This window comes from Pseudophryne corroboree, unplaced genomic scaffold (assembly GCF_028390025.1).
Source record: "Pseudophryne corroboree isolate aPseCor3 unplaced genomic scaffold, aPseCor3.hap2 scaffold_1901, whole genome shotgun sequence".
NCBI lineage: Eukaryota > Metazoa > Chordata > Amphibia > Anura > Myobatrachidae > Pseudophryne > Pseudophryne corroboree.
The window spans coordinates 68924-86627 of NW_026968539.1; the positions used below are offsets into that span (position 1 = coordinate 68924).

The following is a 17704-nucleotide window of genomic DNA, read 5'->3' on the forward strand; positions in this document are numbered from 1 at the left end:
TATTAATAAGTGAATGTGTCCTCTTGAAATGCAAAGTGGAAAAAATAGCATAGAAATTATTAGAAAATAGAAAAATAAGTTTAGAAAAAAAAATTCTAAGAAAACGGTTTGCCAATGGTACTTCCCGACTCCATAGTGATGAGATCTTCAAAAGTCAGTTTCTGTATTGTAGTGGTTATCACATTCGCCTAAAACACAAAAGGTCCCCAGTTCGAAACTGGGCAGAAATATGCTGTTATCTTTAGAATTTTAAAACAAGGGATTTTTGGTTGAAATGCCAAATAAAAATGCAATCATATAAAAAGTTTATTTCAGAATGCCATAATGTATGTCAAAGATCATTTTTTATTGGATGGCGGGAGATGTTGTTTCCACGTAGTTTCTGTAGTGTAGTGGTTATCACGTTCACCTCACACGCGAAAGGTCCCCATTTCGAAACTGGGCAAAAACATATTTTGTTACCTAAACACTTTGAATTCAATCATTTATATTTTGATAACTATCTACTGTTGCATTGCTCAATGAAAAAGCAAGCAAAAATCATATTGCAGAATATCAAAAGTCAATTTCCCTTCTACCATGCATATTGGATGGTGCTGCATTCATGAAGTACCTGTAGTGTAGAGTTATTCACATTTACCCAATATGCATAAGGTCCCCCTTCAAAATTGGTCAGAAATACATTAAAAAAAGATTTTTTTAGTAAATACAATGATCAGAATTGATAATAAGTGAATGTGTCCTCTTGAAAAGCAAAGTGGAAAAATAGCGTCAAAATTATTAGAAAATAGGAAAAAAAGTTTAGAAAAAATTATATTTCTAAGAAAAGCATGTGTCATTTGTACTTCCAGACTAGATAGTGATGGGATACACGAGAGTCAGTTTCTGTAGTGTAGTGGTTATCACGTTCGCCTAACACGTGAAAGGTCCCCAGTTCGAAACTGGGCAGAAACAATCTTTTAGCTTTAGAATTTTAAAACAATTAATTTTTGGGTAAAATGCTCTATAAAAATACAATCAGATAAAAAGTTTATTTTAGCATGCCATACTGAATGTCAAAGATCATTTTTTATTGGATGATGGTCGCAAATTTCTCATGTATTATCTGTAGTGTAGTGATTTCATGTTTGCCTCACATGTGAAAGGTCCCCAGTTCGAAATTGGCAGAAACATATTTTGTTACCTAAACACTTTGAATTCAATAATTTATATTTTGATAACTATATACTGTTGCATTGCTCTATGAAAAAGCAAGCAAAAAATCATATTGCAGAATATCAAAAGTCAATTTCCCTTCTACCATGCATATTGGATGGTGTTGCATTCATGAAGTACCTGTAGTGTAGTATTATTCACATTTAGCCAATATGCATAAGGTTCCCCTTCAAAATTGGTCAGAAATACATTAAAAATAGATTTTTTTATTAAATACAATGATCAGAACTATTAATAAGTGAATGTGTCCTCTTGAAATGCAAAGTGGAAAAAATAGCATAGAAATTATTAGAAAATAGAAAAATAAGTTTATAAAGAAAAATTCTAAGAAAACGGTTTGCCAATGGTACTTCCCGACTCCATAGTGATGAGATCTTCAAAAGTCAGTTTCTGTATTGTAGTGGTTATCACATTCGCCTAAAACACAAAAGGTCCCCAGTTCGAAACTGGGCAGAAATATGCTGTTATCTTTAGAATTTAAAAACAAGGGATTTTTGGTTGAAATGCCAAATAAAAATGCAATCATATAAAAAGTTTATTTCAGAATGCCATAATGTATGTCAAAGATAATTTTTTATTGGAAGGCGGGAGATGCTGTTTCCATGTAGTTTCTGTAGTGTAGTGGTTATCACGTTCGCCTCACACGCGAAAGGTCCCCAGTTCGAAACTGGGCAGAAACATATTTTGTTACCTAAACACTTTGAATTCAATCATTTATATTTTGATAACTATCTACTGTTGCATTGCTCAATGAAAAAGCAAGCAAAAATCATATTGCAGAATATCAAAAGTCAATTTCCCTTCTACCATGCATATTGGATGGTGCTGCATTCATGAAGTACCTGTAGTGTAGAGTTATTCACATTTACCCAATATGCATAAGGTCACCCTTCAAAATTGGTCAGAAATACATTAAAAAAAGATTTTTTTAGTAAATACAATGATCAGAATTGATAATAAGTGAATGTGTCCTCTTGAAATGCAAAGTGGAAAAATAGCGTCAAAATTATTAGAAAATAGGAAAAAAAAGTTTAGAAAAAATTATATTTCTAAGAAAAGCATGTGTCATTTGTACTTCCAGACTAGATAGTGATGGGATCCTCGAGAGTCAGTTTCTGTAGTGTAGTGGTTATCACGTTCGCCTAACACGCGAAAAGTCCCCAGTTCGAAACTGGGCAGAAACAATCTTTTAGCTTTAGAATTTTAAAACAATGAATTTTTGGGTAAAATGCTCAATAAAAATACAATCAGATAAAAAGTTTATTTTAGCATGCCAAACTGAATGTCAAAGATAATTTTTTATTGGATGATGGTCGCAAATTTTTCATGTAGTATCTGTAGTGTAGTGATTTCATGTTTGCCTCACACATGAAAGGTACCCAGTTCGAAATTAGCAGAAACATATTTTGTTACCTAAACACTTTGAATTCAATAATTTATATTTTGATAACTATATACTGTTGCATTGCTCAATGAAAAAGCAAGCAAAAAATCATATTGCAGAATATCAAAAGTCAATTTCCCTTCTACCATGCATATTGGATGGTGTTGCATTCATGAAGTACCTGTAGTGTAGAGTTATTCACATTTACCCAATATGCATAAGGTCCCCCTTCAAAATTGGTCAGAAATACATTAAAAAAAGATTTTTTTAGTAAATACAATGATCAGAACTATTAATAAGTGAATGTGTCCTCTTGAAATGCAAAGTGGAAAAAATAGCATAGAAATTATTAGAAAATAGAAAAATAAGTTTAGAAAAACAAATTCTAAGAAAACGGTTTGCCAATGGTACTTCCCGACTCCATAGTGATGAGATCTTCAAAAGTCAGTTTCTGTATTGTAGTGGTTATCACATTCGCCTAAAACACAAAAGGTCCCCAGTTCGAAACTGGGCAGAAATATGCTGTTATCTTTAGAATTTTAAAACAAGGGATTTTTGGTTGAAATGCCAAATAAAAATGCAATCATATAAAAAGTTAATTTCAGAATGCCATAATGTATGTCAAAGATCATTTTTTATTGGATAGCGGGAGACGTTGTTTCCATGTAGTTTCTGTAGTGTAGTGGTTATCACGTTCGCCTCACACGCGAAAGGTCCCAGTTCGAAATTAGCAGAAACATATTTTGTTACCTAAACACTTTGAATTCAATAATTTATATTTTGATAACTATATACTGTTGCATTGCTCAATGAAAAAGCAAGCAAAAAATCATATTGCAGAATATCAAAAGTCAATTTCCCTTCTACCATGCATATTGGATGGTGTTGCATTCATGAAGTACCTGTAGTGTAGAGTTATTCACATTTACCCAATATGCATAAGGTCCCCCTTCAAAATTGGTCAGAAATACATTAAAAAAAGTTTTTTTTAGTAAATACAATGATCAAAATTGATAATAAGTGAATGTGTCCTCTTGAAATGCAAAGTGGAAAAATAGCGTCAAAATTATTAGAAAATAGGAAAAAAAAGTTTAGAAAAAATTATATTTCTAAGAAAAGCATGTGTCATTTGTACTTCCAGACTAGATAGTGATGGGATCCACGAAAGTCAGTTTCTGTAGTGTAGTGGTTATCAAGTTTGCCTAACACGCGAAAGGTCCCCAGTTCGAAACTGGTGCAGAAACAATCTTTTAGCTTTACAATTTTAAAACAATGAATTTTTGGGTAAAATGCTCAATAAAAATACAATCAGATAAAAAGTTTATTTTAGCATGCCATACTGAATGTCAAAGATCATTTTTTATTGGATGATGGTCGCAAATTTCTCATGTATTATCTGTAGTGTAGTGATTTCATGTTTGCCTCACATGTGAAAGGTCCCCAGTTCGAAATTGGCAGAAACATATTTTGTTACCTAAACACTTTGAATTCAATAATTTATATTTTGATAACTATATACTGTTGCATTGCTCAATGAAAAAGCAAGCAAAAAATCATATTGCAGAATATCAAAAGTCAATTTCCCTTCTACCATGCATATTGGATGGTGTTGCATTCATGAAGTACCTGTAGTGTAGAGTTATTCACATTTACCCAATATGCATAAGGTCCCCCTTCAAAATTGGACAGAAATACATTAAAAAAAGTTTTTTTTAGTAAATACAATGATCAGAATTGATAATAAGTGAATGTGTCCTCTTGAAATGCAAAGTGGAAAAATAGCGTCAAAATTATTAGAAAATAGTAAAAAAAGTAAAGAAAAAATTATATTTCAAAGAAAAGCATGTGTCATTTGTACTTCCAGACTAGATAGTGATGGGATCCAGAAGAGTCAGTTTCTGTAGTGTAGTGGTTATCATGTTTGCCTAACACGCGAAAGGTCCCCAGTTCGAAACTGGGCAGAAACAATCTTTTAGCTTTAGAATTTTAAAACAATGAATTTTTGGGTAAAATCCTCAATAAAAATACAATCAGATAAAAAGTTTATTTTAGCATGCCATACTGAATGTCAATACAATGATCAGAACTATTAATAAGTGAATGTGTCCTCTTGAAATGCAAAGTGGAAAAAATAGCATAGAAATTATTAGAAAATAGAAAAATAAGTTTAGAAAAAAAAATTCTATGAAAACGGTTTGCCAATGGTACTTCCCGACTCCATAGTGATGAGATCTTCAAAAGTCAGTTTCTGTATTGTAGTGGTTATCACATTCGCCTAAAACACAAAAGGTCCCCAGTTCGAAACTGGGCAGAAATATGCTGTTATCTTTAGAATTTTAAAACAAGGGATTTTTGGTTGAAATGCCAAATAAAAATGCAATCATATAAAAAGTTTATTTCAGAATGCCATAATGTATGTCAAAGATAATTTTTTATTGGATGGCGGGAGATGCTGTTTCCATGTAGTTTCTGTAGTGTAGTGGTTATCACGTTCACCTCACACGCGAAAGGTCCCCAGTTCGAAACTGGGCAGAAACATATTTTGTTACCTAAACACTTTGAATTCAATCATTTATATTTTGATAACTATCTACTGTTGCATTGCTCAATGAAAAAGCAAGCAAAAATCATATTGCAGAATATCAAAAGTCAATTTCCCTTCTACCATGCATATTGGATGGTGCTGCATTCATGAAGTACCTGTAGTGTAGAGTTATTCACATTTACCCAATATGCATAAGGTCACCCTTCAAAATTGGTCAGAAATACATTAAAAAAAGATTTTTTTAGTAAATACAATGATCAGAATTGATAATAAGTGAATGTGTCCTCTTGAAATGCAAAGTGGAAAAATAGCGTCAAAATTATTAGAAAATAGGAAAAAAAAGTTTAGAAAAAATTATATTTCTAAGAAAAGCATGTGTCATTTGTACTTCCAGACTAGATAGTGATGGGATCCACGAGAGTCAGTTTCTGTAGTGTAGTGGTTATCATGTTCGCCTAACACGCGAAAGGTCCCCAGTTCGAAACTGGGCAGAAACAATCTTTTAGCTTTAGAATTTTAAAACAATGAATTTTTGGGTAAAATGCTCAATAAAAATACAATCAGATAAAAAGTTTATTTTAGCATGCCAAACTGAATGTCAAAGATAATTTTTTATTGGATGATGGTCGCAAATTTTTCATGTAGTATCTGTAGTGTAGTGATTTCATGTTTGCCTCACACATGAAAGGTACCCAGTTCGAAATTAGCAGAAACATATTTTGTTACCTAAACACTTTGAATTCAATAATTTATATTTTGATAACTATATACTGTTGCATTGCTCAATGAAAAAGCAAGCAAAAAATCATATTGCAGAATATCAAAAGTCAATTTCCCTTCTACCATGCATATTGGATGGTGTTGCATTCATGAAGTACCTGTAGTGTAGAGTTATTCACATTTACCCAATATGCATAAGGTTCCCCTTCAAAATTGGTCAGAAATAAATTAAAAAAAATTTTTTTAGTAAATACAATGATCAGAACTATTAATAAGTAAATGTGTCCTCTTGAAATGCAAAGTGGAAAAAATAGCATAGAAATTATTAGAAAATAGAAAAATAAGTTTAGAAAAAAAAATTCTAAGAAAACGGTTTGCCAATGGTACTTCCCGACTCCATAGTGATGAGATCTTCAAAAGTCAGTTTCTGTATTGTAGTGGTTATCACATTCGCCTAAAACACAAAAGATCCCCAGTTCGAAACTGGGCAGAAATATGCTGTTATCTTTAGAATTTTAAAACAAGGGATTTTTGGTTGAAATGCCAAATAAAAATGCAATCATATAAAAAGTTTATTTCAGAATGCCATAATGTATGTCAAAGATAATTTTTTATTGGAAGGCGGGAGATGCTGTTTCCATGTAGTTTCTGTAGTGTAGTGGTTATCACGTTCGCCTCACACGCGAAAGGTCCCCAGTTCGAAACTGGGCAGAAACATATTTTGTTACCTAAACACTTTGAATTCAATCATTTATATTTTGATAACTATCTACTGTTGCATTGCTCAATGAAAAAGCAAGCAAAAATCATATTGCAGAATATCAAAAGTCAATTTCCCTTCTACCATGCATATTGGATGGTGCTGCATTCATGAAGTACCTGTAGTGTAGAGTTATTCACATTTACCCAATATGCATAAGGTCCCCCTTCAAAATTGGTCAGAAATACATTAAAAAAAATTTTTTTTAGTAAATACAATGATCAGAATTGATAATAAGTGAATGTGTCCTCTTGAAAAGCAAAGTGGAAAAATAGCGTCAAAATTATTAGAAAATAGGAAAAAAAGTTTAGAAAAAATTATATTTCTAAGAAAAGCATGTGTCATTTGTACTTCCAGACTAGATAGTGATGGGATACACGAGAGTCAGTTTCTGTAGTGTAGTGGTTATCACGTTCGCCTAATACGCGAAAGGTCCCCAGTTCGAAACTGGGCAGAAACAATCTTTTAGCTTTAGAATTTTAAAACAATGAATTTTTGGGTAAAATGCTCAATAAAAATACAATTAGATAAAAAGTTTATTTTAGCATGCCATACTGAATGTCAAAGATCATTTTTTATTGGATGATGGTCGCAAATTTTTCATGTAGTATCTGTAGTGTAGTGATTTCATGTTTGCCTAACACGTGAAAGGTCCCCAGTTCGAAATTGGCAGAAACATATTTAGTTACCTAAACACTTTGAATTCAATAATTTATATTTTGATAAATATATACTGTTGCATTGCTCAATGAAAAAGCAAGCAAAAAATCATATTGCAGAATATCAAAAGTCAATTTCCCTTCTACCATGCATATTGGATGGTGTTGCATTCATGAAGTACCTGTAGTGTAGTAGTATTATTCACATTTAGCCAATATGCATAAGGTTCCCCTTCAAAATTGGTCAGAAATACATTAAAAATAGATTTTTTTATTAAATACAATGATCAGAACTATTAATAAGTGAATGTGTCCTGTTGAAATGCAAAGTGGAAAAAATAGCATAGAAATTATTAGAAAATAGAAAAATAAGTTTAGAAAAACAAATTCTAAGAAAACGGTTTGCCAATGGTACTTCCCGACTCCATAGTGATGAGATCTTCAAAAGTCAGTTTCTGTATTGTAGTGGTTATCACATTCGCCTAAAACACAAAAGGTCCCCAGTTCGAAACTGGGCAGAAATATGCTGTTATCTTTAGAATTTTAAAACAAGGGATTTTTGGTTGAAATGCCAAATAAAAATGCAATCATATAAAAAGTTTATTTCAGAATGCCATAATGTATGTCAAAGATCATTTTTTATTGGATAGCGGGAGACGCTGTTTCCATGTAGTTTCTGTAGTGTAGTGGTTATCACGTTCGCTTCACACGCGAAAGGTCCCAGTTCGAAACTGGGCAAAAACATATTTTGTTACCTAAACACTTTGAATTCAATAATTTATATTTTGATAACTATCTACTGTTGCATTGCTCAATGAAAAAGCAAGCAAAAATCATATTGCAGAATATCAAAAGTCAATTTCCCTTCTACCATGCATATTGGATGGTGTTGCATTCATGAAGTACCTGTAGCGTAGAGTTATTCACATTTACCCAATATGCATAAGGTCCCCATTCAAAATTGGTCAGAAATACATTAAAAAAAGATTTTTTTAGTAAATACAATGATCAGAATTGATAATAAGTGAATGTGTCCTCTTGAAATGCAAAGTGGAAAAATAGCGTCAAAATTATTAGAAAATAGGAAAAAAAAGTTTAGAAAAAATTATATTTCTAAGAAAAGCATGTGTCATTTGTACTTCCAGACTAGATAGTGATGGGATCCACGAGAGTCAGTTTCTGTAGTGTAGTGGTTATCACGTTCGCCTAACACGCGAAAGGTCCCCAGTTCGAAACTGGGCAGAAACAATCTTTTAGCTTTAGAATTTTAAAACAATGAATTTTTGGGTAAAATGCTCAATAAAAAAACAATCAGATAAAAAGTTTATTTTAGCATGCCAAATTGAATGTCAAAGATAATTTTTATTGGATGATGGTTGCAAATTTTTCATGTAGTATCTGTAGTGTAGTGATTTCATGTTTGCCTCACACATGAAAGGTACCCAGTTCGAAATTAGCAGAAACATATTTTGTTACCTAAACACTTTGAATTCAATAATTTATATTTTGATAACTATATACTGTTGCATTGCTCAATGAAAAAGCAAGCAAAAAATCATATTGCAGAATATCAATAGTCAATTTCCCTTCTACCATGCATATTGGATGGTGTTGCATTCATGAAGTACCTGTAGTATAGAGTTATTCACATTTAGCCAATATGCATAAGGTCCCCCTTCAAAATTGGTCAGAAATACATTAAAAAAAGATTTTTTTTATTAAATACAATGATCAGAACTATTAATAAGTGAATGTGTCCTCTTGAAATGCAAAGTGGAAAAAATAGCATAGAAATTATTAGAAAATAGAAAAATAAGTTTAGAAAAAAAAATTCTTAGAAAACGGTTTGCCAATGGTACTTCCCGACTCCATAGTGATGAGATCTTCAAAAGTCAGTTTCTGTATTGTAGTGGTTATCACATTCGCCTAAAACACAAAAGGTCCCCAGTTCGAAACTGGGCAGAAATATGCTGTTATCTTTGGAATTTTAAAACAAGGGATTTTTGGTTGAAATGCCAAATAAAAATGCAATCATATAAAAAGTTTATTTCAGAATGCCATAATGTATGTCAAAGATCATTTTTTATTGGATGGCGGGAGATGCTGTTTCCATGTAGTTTCTGTAGTGTAGTGGTTATCACGTTTGCCTCACACGCGAAAGGTCCCCAGTTCGAAACTGGGTAGAAACATATTTTGTTACCTAAACACTTTGAATTCAATAATTTATATTTTGATAACTATCTACTGTTGCATTGCTCAATGAAAAAGCAAGCAAAAATCATATTGCAGAATATCAAAAGTCAATTTCCCTTCTACCATGAATATTGGATGGTGTTGCATTCATGAAGTACCTGTAGTGTAGAGTTATTCTTATTTACCCAATATGCATAAGGTCCCCCTTCAAAATTGGTCAGAAATACATTAAAAAAAGTTTTTTTTAGTAAATACAATGATCAAAATTGATAATAAGTGAATGTGTCCTCTTGAAATGCAAAGTGGAAAAATAGCGTCAAAAATATTAGAAAATAGGAAAAAAAAGTTTAGAAAAAATTATATTTCTAAGAAAAGCATGTGTCATTTGTACTTCCAGACTAGATAGTGATGGGATCCACGAAAGTCAGTTTCTGTAGTGTAGTGGTTATCACGTTCGCCTCACACGCGAAAGGTCCCCAGTTCGAAACTGGGCAGAAACATATTTTGTTACCTAAACACTTTGAATTCAATCATTTATATTTTGATAACTATCTACTGTTGCATTGCTCAATGAAAAAGCAAGCAAAAATCATATTGCAGAATATCAAAAGTCAATTTCCCTTCTACCATGCATATTGGATGGTGCTGCATTCATGAAGTACCTGTAGTGTAGAGTTATTCACATTTACCCAATATGCATAAGGTCCCCCTTCAAAATTGGTCAGAAATACATTAAAAAAAATTTTTTTTAGTAAATACAATGATCAGAATTGATAATAAGTGAATGTGTCCTCTTGAAAAGCAAAGTGGAAAAATAGCGTCAAAATTATTAGAAAATAGGAAAAAAAGTTTAGAAAAAATTATATTTCTAAGAAAAGCATGTGTCATTTGTACTTCCAGACTAGATAGTGATGGGATACACGAGAGTCAGTTTCTGTAGTGTAGTGGTTATCACGTTCGCCTAATACGCGAAAGGTCCCCAGTTCGAAACTGGGCAGAAACAATCTTTTAGCTTTAGAATTTTAAAACAATGAATTTTTGGGTAAAATGCTCAATAAAAATACAATTAGATAAAAAGTTTATTTTAGCATGCCATACTGAATGTCAAAGATCATTTTTTATTGGATGATGGTCGCAAATTTTTCATGTAGTATCTGTAGTGTAGTGATTTCATGTTTGCCTAACACGTGAAAGGTCCCCAGTTCGAAATTGGCAGAAACATATTTAGTTACCTAAACACTTTGAATTCAATAATTTATATTTTGATAAATATATACTGTTGCATTGCTCAATGAAAAAGCAAGCAAAAAATCATATTGCAGAATATCAAAAGTCAATTTCCCTTCTACCATGCATATTGGATGGTGTTGCATTCATGAAGTACCTGTAGTGTAGTAGTATTATTCACATTTAGCCAATATGCATAAGGTTCCCCTTCAAAATTGGTCAGAAATACATTAAAAATAGATTTTTTTATTAAATACAATGATCAGAACTATTAATAAGTGAATGTGTCCTGTTGAAATGCAAAGTGGAAAAAATAGCATAGAAATTATTAGAAAATAGAAAAATAAGTTTAGAAAAACAAATTCTAAGAAAACGGTTTGCCAATGGTACTTCCCGACTCCATAGTGATGAGATCTTCAAAAGTCAGTTTCTGTATTGTAGTGGTTATCACATTCGCCTAAAACACAAAAGGTCCCCAGTTCGAAACTGGGCAGAAATATGCTGTTATCTTTAGAATTTTAAAACAAGGGATTTTTGGTTGAAATGCCAAATAAAAATGCAATCATATAAAAAGTTTATTTCAGAATGCCATAATGTATGTCAAAGATCATTTTTTATTGGATAGCGGGAGACGCTGTTTCCATGTAGTTTCTGTAGTGTAGTGGTTATCACGTTCGCTTCACACGCGAAAGGTCCCAGTTCGAAACTGGGCAAAAACATATTTTGTTACCTAAACACTTTGAATTCAATAATTTATATTTTGATAACTATCTACTGTTGCATTGCTCAATGAAAAAGCAAGCAAAAATCATATTGCAGAATATCAAAAGTCAATTTCCCTTCTACCATGCATATTGGATGGTGTTGCATTCATGAAGTACCTGTAGTGTAGAGTTATTCACATTTACCCAATATGCATAAGGTCCCCCTTCAAAATTGGTCAGAAATACATTAAAAAAAGATTTTTTTAGTAAATACAATGATCAGAATTGATAATAAGTGAATGTGTCCTCTTGAAATGCAAAGTGGAAAAATAGCGTCAAAATTATTAGAAAATAGGAAAAAAAAGTTTAGAAAAAATTATATTTCTAAGAAAAGCATGTGTCATTTGTACTTCCAGACTAGATAGTGATGGGATCCACGAGAGTCAGTTTCTGTAGTGTAGTGGTTATCACGTTCGCCTAACACGCGAAAGGTCCCCAGTTCAAAACTGGGCAGAAACAATCTTTTAGCTTTAGAATTTTAAAACAATGAATTTTTGGGTAAAATGCTCAATAAAAAAACAATCAGATAAAAAGTTTATTTTAGCATGCCAAATTGAATGTCAAAGATAATTTTTATTGGATGATGGTTGCAAATTTTTCATGTAGTATCTGTAGTGTAGTGATTTCATGTTTGCCTCACACATGAAAGGTACCCAGTTCGAAATTAGCAGAAACATATTTTGTTACCTAAACACTTTGAATTCAATAATTTATATTTTGATAACTATATACTGTTGCATTGCTCAATGAAAAAGCAAGCAAAAAATCATATTGCAGAATATCAAAAGTCAATTTCCCTTCTACCATGCATATTGGATGGTGTTGCATTCATGAAGTACCTGTAGTGTAGAGTTATTCACATTTACCCAATATGCATAAGGTTCCCCTTCAAAATTGGTCAGAAATAAAAAAAAAAAAAATTTTTTAGTAAATACAATGATCAGAACTATTAATAAGTAAATGTGTCCTCTTGAAATGCAAAGTGGAAAAAATAGCATAGAAATTATTAGAAAATAGAAAAATAAGTTTAGAAAAAAAAATTCTAAGAAAACGGTTTGCCAATGGTACTTCCCGACTCCATAGTGATGAGATCTTCAAAAGTCAGTTTCTGTATTGTAGTGGTTATCACATTCGCCTAAAACACAAAAGATCCCCAGTTCGAAACTGGGCAGAAATATGCTGTTATCTTTAGAATTTTAAAACAAGGGATTTTTGGTTGAAATGCCAAATAAAAATGCAATCATATAAAAAGTTTATTTCAGAATGCCATAATGTATGTCAAAGATAATTTTTTATTGGAAGGCGGGAGATGCTGTTTCCATGTAGTTTCTGTAGTGTAGTGGTTATCACGTTCGCCTCACACGCGAAAGGTCCCCAGTTCGAAACTGGGCAGAAACATATTTTGTTACCTAAACACTTTGAATTCAATCATTTATATTTTGATAACTATCTACTGTTGCATTGCTCAATGAAAAAGCAAGCAAAAATCATATTGCAGAATATCAAAAGTCAATTTCCCTTCTACCATGCATATTGGATGGTGCTGCATTCATGAAGTACCTGTAGTGTAGAGTTATTCACATTTACCCAATATGCATAAGGTCCCCCTTCAAAATTGGTCAGAAATACATTAAAAAAAAAATTTTTTAGTAAATACAATGATCAGAATTGATAATAAGTGAATGTGTCCTCTTGAAAAGCAAAGTGGAAAAATAGCGTCAAAATTATTAGAAAATAGGAAAAAAAGTTTAGAAAAAATTATATTTCTAAGAAAAGCATGTGTCATTTGTACTTCCAGACTAGATAGTGATGGGATACACGAGAATCAGTTTCTGTAGTGTAGTGGTTATCACGTTCGCCTAATACGCGAAAGGTCCCCAGTTCGAAACTGGGCAGAAACAATCTTTTAGCTTTAGAATTTTAAAACAATGAATTTTTGGGTAAAATGCTCAATAAAAATACAATTAGATAAAAAGTTTATTTTAGCATGCCATACTGAATGTCAAAGATCATTTTTTATTGGATGATGGTCGCAAATTTTTCATGTAGTATCTGTAGTGTAGTGATTTCATGTTTGCCTAACACGTGAAAGGTCCCCAGTTCGAAATTGGCAGAAACATATTTAGTTACCTAAACACTTTGAATTCAATAATTTATATTTTGATAAATATATACTGTTGCATTGCTCAATGAAAAAGCAAGCAAAAAATCATATTGCAGAATATCAAAAGTCAATTTCCCTTCTACCATGCATATTGGATGGTGTTGCATTCATGAAGTACCTGTAGTGTAGTAGTATTATTCACATTTAGCCAATATGCATAAGGTTCCCCTTCAAAATTGGTCAGAAATACATTAAAAATAGATTTTTTTATTAAATACAATGATCAGAACTATTAATAAGTGAATGTGTCCTGTTGAAATGCAAAGTGGAAAAAATAGCATAGAAATTATTAGAAAATAGAAAAATAAGTTTAGAAAAACAAATTCTAAGAAAACGGTTTGCCAATGGTACTTCCCGACTCCATAGTGATGAGATCTTCAAAAGTCAGTTTCTGTATTGTAGTGGTTATCACATTCGCCTAAAACACAAAAGGTCCCCAGTTCGAAACTGGGCAGAAATATGCTGTTATCTTTAGAATTTTAAAACAAGGGATTTTTGGTTGAAATGCCAAATAAAAATGCAATCATATAAAAAGTTTATTTCAGAATGCCATAATGTATGTCAAAGATCATTTTTTATTGGATAGCGGGAGACGCTGTTTCCATGTAGTTTCTGTAGTGTAGTGGTTATCACTTTCGCTTCACACGCGAAAGGTCCCAGTTCGAAACTGGGCAAAAACATATTTTGTTACCTAAACACTTTGAATTCAATAATTTATATTTTGATAACTATCTACTGTTGCATTGCTCAATGAAAAAGCAAGCAAAAATCATATTGCAGAATATCAAAAGTCAATTTCCCTTCTACCATGCATATTGGATGGTGTTGCATTCATGAAGTACCTGTAGTGTAGAGTTATTCACATTTACCCAATATGCATAAGGTCCCCCTTCAAAATTGGTCAGAAATACATTAAAAAAAGATTTTTTTAGTAAATACAATGATCAGAATTGATAATAAGTGAATGTGTCCTCTTGAAATGCAAAGTGGAAAAATAGCGTCAAAATTATTAGAAAATAGGAAAAAAAAGTTTAGAAAAAATTATATTTCTAAGAAAAGCATGTGTCATTTGTACTTCCAGACTAGATAGTGATGGGATCCACGAGAGTCAGTTTCTGTAGTGTAGTGGTTATCACGTTCGCCTAACACGCGAAAGGTCCCCAGTTCGAAACTGGGCAGAAACAATCTTTTAGCTTTAGAATTTTAAAACAATGAATTTTTGGGTAAAATGCTCAATAAAAAAACAATCAGATAAAAAGTTTATTTTAGCATGCCAAATTGAATGTCAAAGATAATTTTTATTGGATGATGGTTGCAAATTTTTCATGTAGTATCTGTAGTGTAGTGATTTCATGTTTGCCTCACACATGAAAGGTACCCAGTTCGAAATTAGCAGAAACATATTTTGTTACCTAAACACTTTGAATTCAATAATTTATATTTTGATAACTATATACTGTTGCATTGCTCAATGAAAAAGCAAGCAAAAAATCATATTGCAGAATATCAATAGTCAATTTCCCTTCTACCATGCATATTGGATGGTGTTGCATTCATGAAGTACCTGTAGTATAGAGTTATTCACATTTAGCCAATATGCATAAGGTCCCCCTTCAAAATTGGTCAGAAATACATTAAAAAAAGATTTTTTTTAGTAAATACAATGATCAGAACTATTAATAAGTAAATGTGTCCTCTTGAAATGCAAAGTGGAAAAAATAGCATAGAAATTATTAGAAAATAGAAAAATAAGTTTAGAAAAAAAAATTCTTAGAAAACGGTTTGCCAATGGTACTTCCCGACTCCATAGTGATGAGATCTTCAAAAGTCAGTTTCTGTATTGTAGTGGTTATCACATTCGCCTAAAACACAAAAGGTCCCCAGTTCGAAACTGGGCAGAAATATGCTGTTATCTTTGGAATTTTAAAACAAGGGATTTTTGGTTGAAATGCCAAATAAAAATGCAATCATATAAAAAGTTTATTTCAGAATGCCATAATGTATGTCAAAGATCATTTTTTATTGGATGGCGGGAGATGCTGTTTCCATGTAGTTTCTGTAGTGTAGTGGTTATCACGTTCGCCTCACACGCGAAAGGTCCCCAGTTCGAAACTGGGTAGAAACATATTTTGTTACCTAAACACTTTGAATTCAATAATTTATATTTTGATAACTATCTACTGTTGCATTGCTCAATGAAAAAGCAAGCAAAAATCATATTGCAGAATATCAAAAGTCAATTTCCCTTCTACCATGAATATTGGATGGTGTTGCATTCATGAAGTACCTGTAGTGTAGAGTTATTCTTATTTACCCAATATGCATAAGGTCCCCCTTCAAAATTGGTCAGAAATACATTAAAAAAAGTTTTTTTTAGTAAATACAATGATCAAAATTGATAATAAGTGAATGTGTCCTCTTGAAATGCAAAGTGGAAAAATAGCGTCAAAATTATTAGAAAATAGGAAAAAAAAGTTTAGAAAAAATTATATTTCTAAGAAAAGCATGTGTCATTTGTACTTCCAGACTAGATAGTGATGGGATCCACGAAAGTCAGTTTCTGTAGTGTAGTGGTTATCACGTTCGCCTCACACGCGAAAGGTCCCCAGTTCGAAACTGGGCAGAAACATATTTTGTTACCTAAACACTTTGAATTCAATCATTTATATTTTGATAACTATCTACTGTTGCATTGCTCAATGAAAAAGCAAGCAAAAATCATATTGCAGAATATCAAAAGTCAATTTCCCTTCTACCATGCATATTGGATGGTGCTGCATTCATGAAGTACCTGTAGTGTAGAGTTATTCACATTTACCCAATATGCATAAGGTCCCCCTTCAAAATTGGTCAGAAATACATTAAAAAAAATTTTTTTTAGTAAATACAATGATCAGAATTGATAATAAGTGAATGTGTCCTCTTGAAAAGCAAAGTGGAAAAATAGCGTCAAAATTATTAGAAAATAGGAAAAAAAGTTTAGAAAAAATTATATTTCTAAGAAAAGCATGTGTCATTTGTACTTCCAGACTAGATAGTGATGGGATACACGAGAGTCAGTTTCTGTAGTGTAGTGGTTATCACGTTCGCCTAATACGCGAAAGGTCCCCAGTTCGAAACTGGGCAGAAACAATCTTTTAGCTTTAGAATTTTAAAACAATGAATTTTTGGGTAAAATGCTCAATAAAAATACAATTAGATAAAAAGTTTATTTTAGCATGCCATACTGAATGTCAAAGATCATTTTTTATTGGATGATGGTCGCAAATTTTTCATGTAGTATCTGTAGTGTAGTGATTTCATGTTTGCCTAACACGTGAAAGGTCCCCAGTTCGAAATTGGCAGAAACATATTTAGTTACCTAAACACTTTGAATTCAATAATTTATATTTTGATAAATATATACTGTTGCATTGCTCAATGAAAAAGCAAGCAAAAAATCATATTGCAGAATATCAAAAGTCAATTTCCCTTCTACCATGCATATTGGATGGTGTTGCATTCATGAAGTACCTGTAGTGTAGTAGTATTATTCACATTTAGCCAATATGCATAAGGTTCCCCTTCAAAATTGGTCAGAAATACATTAAAAATAGATTTTTTTATTAAATACAATGATCAGAACTATTAATAAGTGAATGTGTCCTGTTGAAATGCAAAGTGGAAAAAATAGCATAGAAATTATTAGAAAATAGAAAAATAAGTTTAGAAAAACAAATTCTAAGAAAACGGTTTGCCAATGGTACTTCCCGACTCCATAGTGATGAGATCTTCAAAAGTCAGTTTCTGTATTGTAGTGGTTATCACATTCGCCTAAAACACAAAAGGTCCCCAGTTCGAAACTGGGCAGAAATATGCTGTTATCTTTAGAATTTTAAAACAAGGGATTTTTGGTTGAAATGCCAAATAAAAATGCAATCATATAAAAAGTTTATTTCAGAATGCCATAATGTATGTCAAAGATCATTTTTTATTGGATAGCGGGAGACGCTGTTTCCATGTAGTTTCTGTAGTGTAGTGGTTATCACGTTCGCTTCACACGCGAAAGGTCCCAGTTCGAAACTGGGCAAAAA

The 17704-nt window shown here is 32.0% G+C and overlaps 23 non-coding genes across 23 annotated transcripts; all 23 read left to right on the top strand.

The window, feature by feature from the left end:
* The first annotated feature begins 881 nt into the window (after positions 1–881).
* Positions 882–954, top strand: TRNAV-AAC (transfer RNA valine (anticodon AAC)). Its single transcript has one exon. It is a non-coding gene; the product is annotated as a tRNA-Val (tRNA).
* Positions 955–1822: 868 nt separating this feature from the next.
* TRNAV-CAC (transfer RNA valine (anticodon CAC)) lies at positions 1823–1895 on the top strand. Its single transcript has one exon. It is a non-coding gene; the product is annotated as a tRNA-Val (tRNA).
* Positions 1896–2326: 431 nt separating this feature from the next.
* On the top strand, positions 2327–2399 carry TRNAV-AAC (transfer RNA valine (anticodon AAC)). The gene has a single exon. It is a non-coding gene; the product is annotated as a tRNA-Val (tRNA).
* A 1371-nt stretch (positions 2400–3770) lies between these two features.
* TRNAV-AAC (transfer RNA valine (anticodon AAC)) lies at positions 3771–3844 on the top strand. The gene has a single exon. It is a non-coding gene; the product is annotated as a tRNA-Val (tRNA).
* A 649-nt stretch (positions 3845–4493) lies between these two features.
* TRNAV-AAC (transfer RNA valine (anticodon AAC)) lies at positions 4494–4566 on the top strand. The gene has a single exon. It is a non-coding gene; the product is annotated as a tRNA-Val (tRNA).
* Positions 4567–5064: 498 nt separating this feature from the next.
* TRNAV-CAC (transfer RNA valine (anticodon CAC)) lies at positions 5065–5137 on the top strand. The gene has a single exon. It is a non-coding gene; the product is annotated as a tRNA-Val (tRNA).
* A 431-nt stretch (positions 5138–5568) lies between these two features.
* TRNAV-AAC (transfer RNA valine (anticodon AAC)) lies at positions 5569–5641 on the top strand. The gene has a single exon. It is a non-coding gene; the product is annotated as a tRNA-Val (tRNA).
* Positions 5642–6508: 867 nt separating this feature from the next.
* Positions 6509–6581, top strand: TRNAV-CAC (transfer RNA valine (anticodon CAC)). Its single transcript has one exon. It is a non-coding gene; the product is annotated as a tRNA-Val (tRNA).
* A 430-nt stretch (positions 6582–7011) lies between these two features.
* TRNAI-AAU (transfer RNA isoleucine (anticodon AAU)) lies at positions 7012–7084 on the top strand. The gene has a single exon. It is a non-coding gene; the product is annotated as a tRNA-Ile (tRNA).
* Positions 7085–7955: 871 nt separating this feature from the next.
* TRNAV-CAC (transfer RNA valine (anticodon CAC)) lies at positions 7956–8027 on the top strand. The gene has a single exon. It is a non-coding gene; the product is annotated as a tRNA-Val (tRNA).
* A 431-nt stretch (positions 8028–8458) lies between these two features.
* Positions 8459–8531, top strand: TRNAV-AAC (transfer RNA valine (anticodon AAC)). The gene has a single exon. It is a non-coding gene; the product is annotated as a tRNA-Val (tRNA).
* An 868-nt stretch (positions 8532–9399) lies between these two features.
* TRNAV-CAC (transfer RNA valine (anticodon CAC)) lies at positions 9400–9472 on the top strand. The gene has a single exon. It is a non-coding gene; the product is annotated as a tRNA-Val (tRNA).
* Positions 9473–9903: 431 nt separating this feature from the next.
* TRNAV-CAC (transfer RNA valine (anticodon CAC)) lies at positions 9904–9976 on the top strand. Its single transcript has one exon. It is a non-coding gene; the product is annotated as a tRNA-Val (tRNA).
* Positions 9977–10406: 430 nt separating this feature from the next.
* Positions 10407–10479, top strand: TRNAI-AAU (transfer RNA isoleucine (anticodon AAU)). Its single transcript has one exon. It is a non-coding gene; the product is annotated as a tRNA-Ile (tRNA).
* Positions 10480–11350: 871 nt separating this feature from the next.
* On the top strand, positions 11351–11422 carry TRNAV-CAC (transfer RNA valine (anticodon CAC)). Its single transcript has one exon. It is a non-coding gene; the product is annotated as a tRNA-Val (tRNA).
* Positions 11423–11853: 431 nt separating this feature from the next.
* On the top strand, positions 11854–11926 carry TRNAV-AAC (transfer RNA valine (anticodon AAC)). The gene has a single exon. It is a non-coding gene; the product is annotated as a tRNA-Val (tRNA).
* Positions 11927–12792: 866 nt separating this feature from the next.
* Positions 12793–12865, top strand: TRNAV-CAC (transfer RNA valine (anticodon CAC)). Its single transcript has one exon. It is a non-coding gene; the product is annotated as a tRNA-Val (tRNA).
* A 430-nt stretch (positions 12866–13295) lies between these two features.
* Positions 13296–13368, top strand: TRNAI-AAU (transfer RNA isoleucine (anticodon AAU)). Its single transcript has one exon. It is a non-coding gene; the product is annotated as a tRNA-Ile (tRNA).
* An 871-nt stretch (positions 13369–14239) lies between these two features.
* On the top strand, positions 14240–14311 carry TRNAV-CAC (transfer RNA valine (anticodon CAC)). Its single transcript has one exon. It is a non-coding gene; the product is annotated as a tRNA-Val (tRNA).
* Positions 14312–14742: 431 nt separating this feature from the next.
* TRNAV-AAC (transfer RNA valine (anticodon AAC)) lies at positions 14743–14815 on the top strand. The gene has a single exon. It is a non-coding gene; the product is annotated as a tRNA-Val (tRNA).
* An 868-nt stretch (positions 14816–15683) lies between these two features.
* Positions 15684–15756, top strand: TRNAV-CAC (transfer RNA valine (anticodon CAC)). Its single transcript has one exon. It is a non-coding gene; the product is annotated as a tRNA-Val (tRNA).
* A 431-nt stretch (positions 15757–16187) lies between these two features.
* Positions 16188–16260, top strand: TRNAV-CAC (transfer RNA valine (anticodon CAC)). The gene has a single exon. It is a non-coding gene; the product is annotated as a tRNA-Val (tRNA).
* A 430-nt stretch (positions 16261–16690) lies between these two features.
* TRNAI-AAU (transfer RNA isoleucine (anticodon AAU)) lies at positions 16691–16763 on the top strand. Its single transcript has one exon. It is a non-coding gene; the product is annotated as a tRNA-Ile (tRNA).
* The last annotated feature ends 941 nt before the right edge of the window (positions 16764–17704 follow it).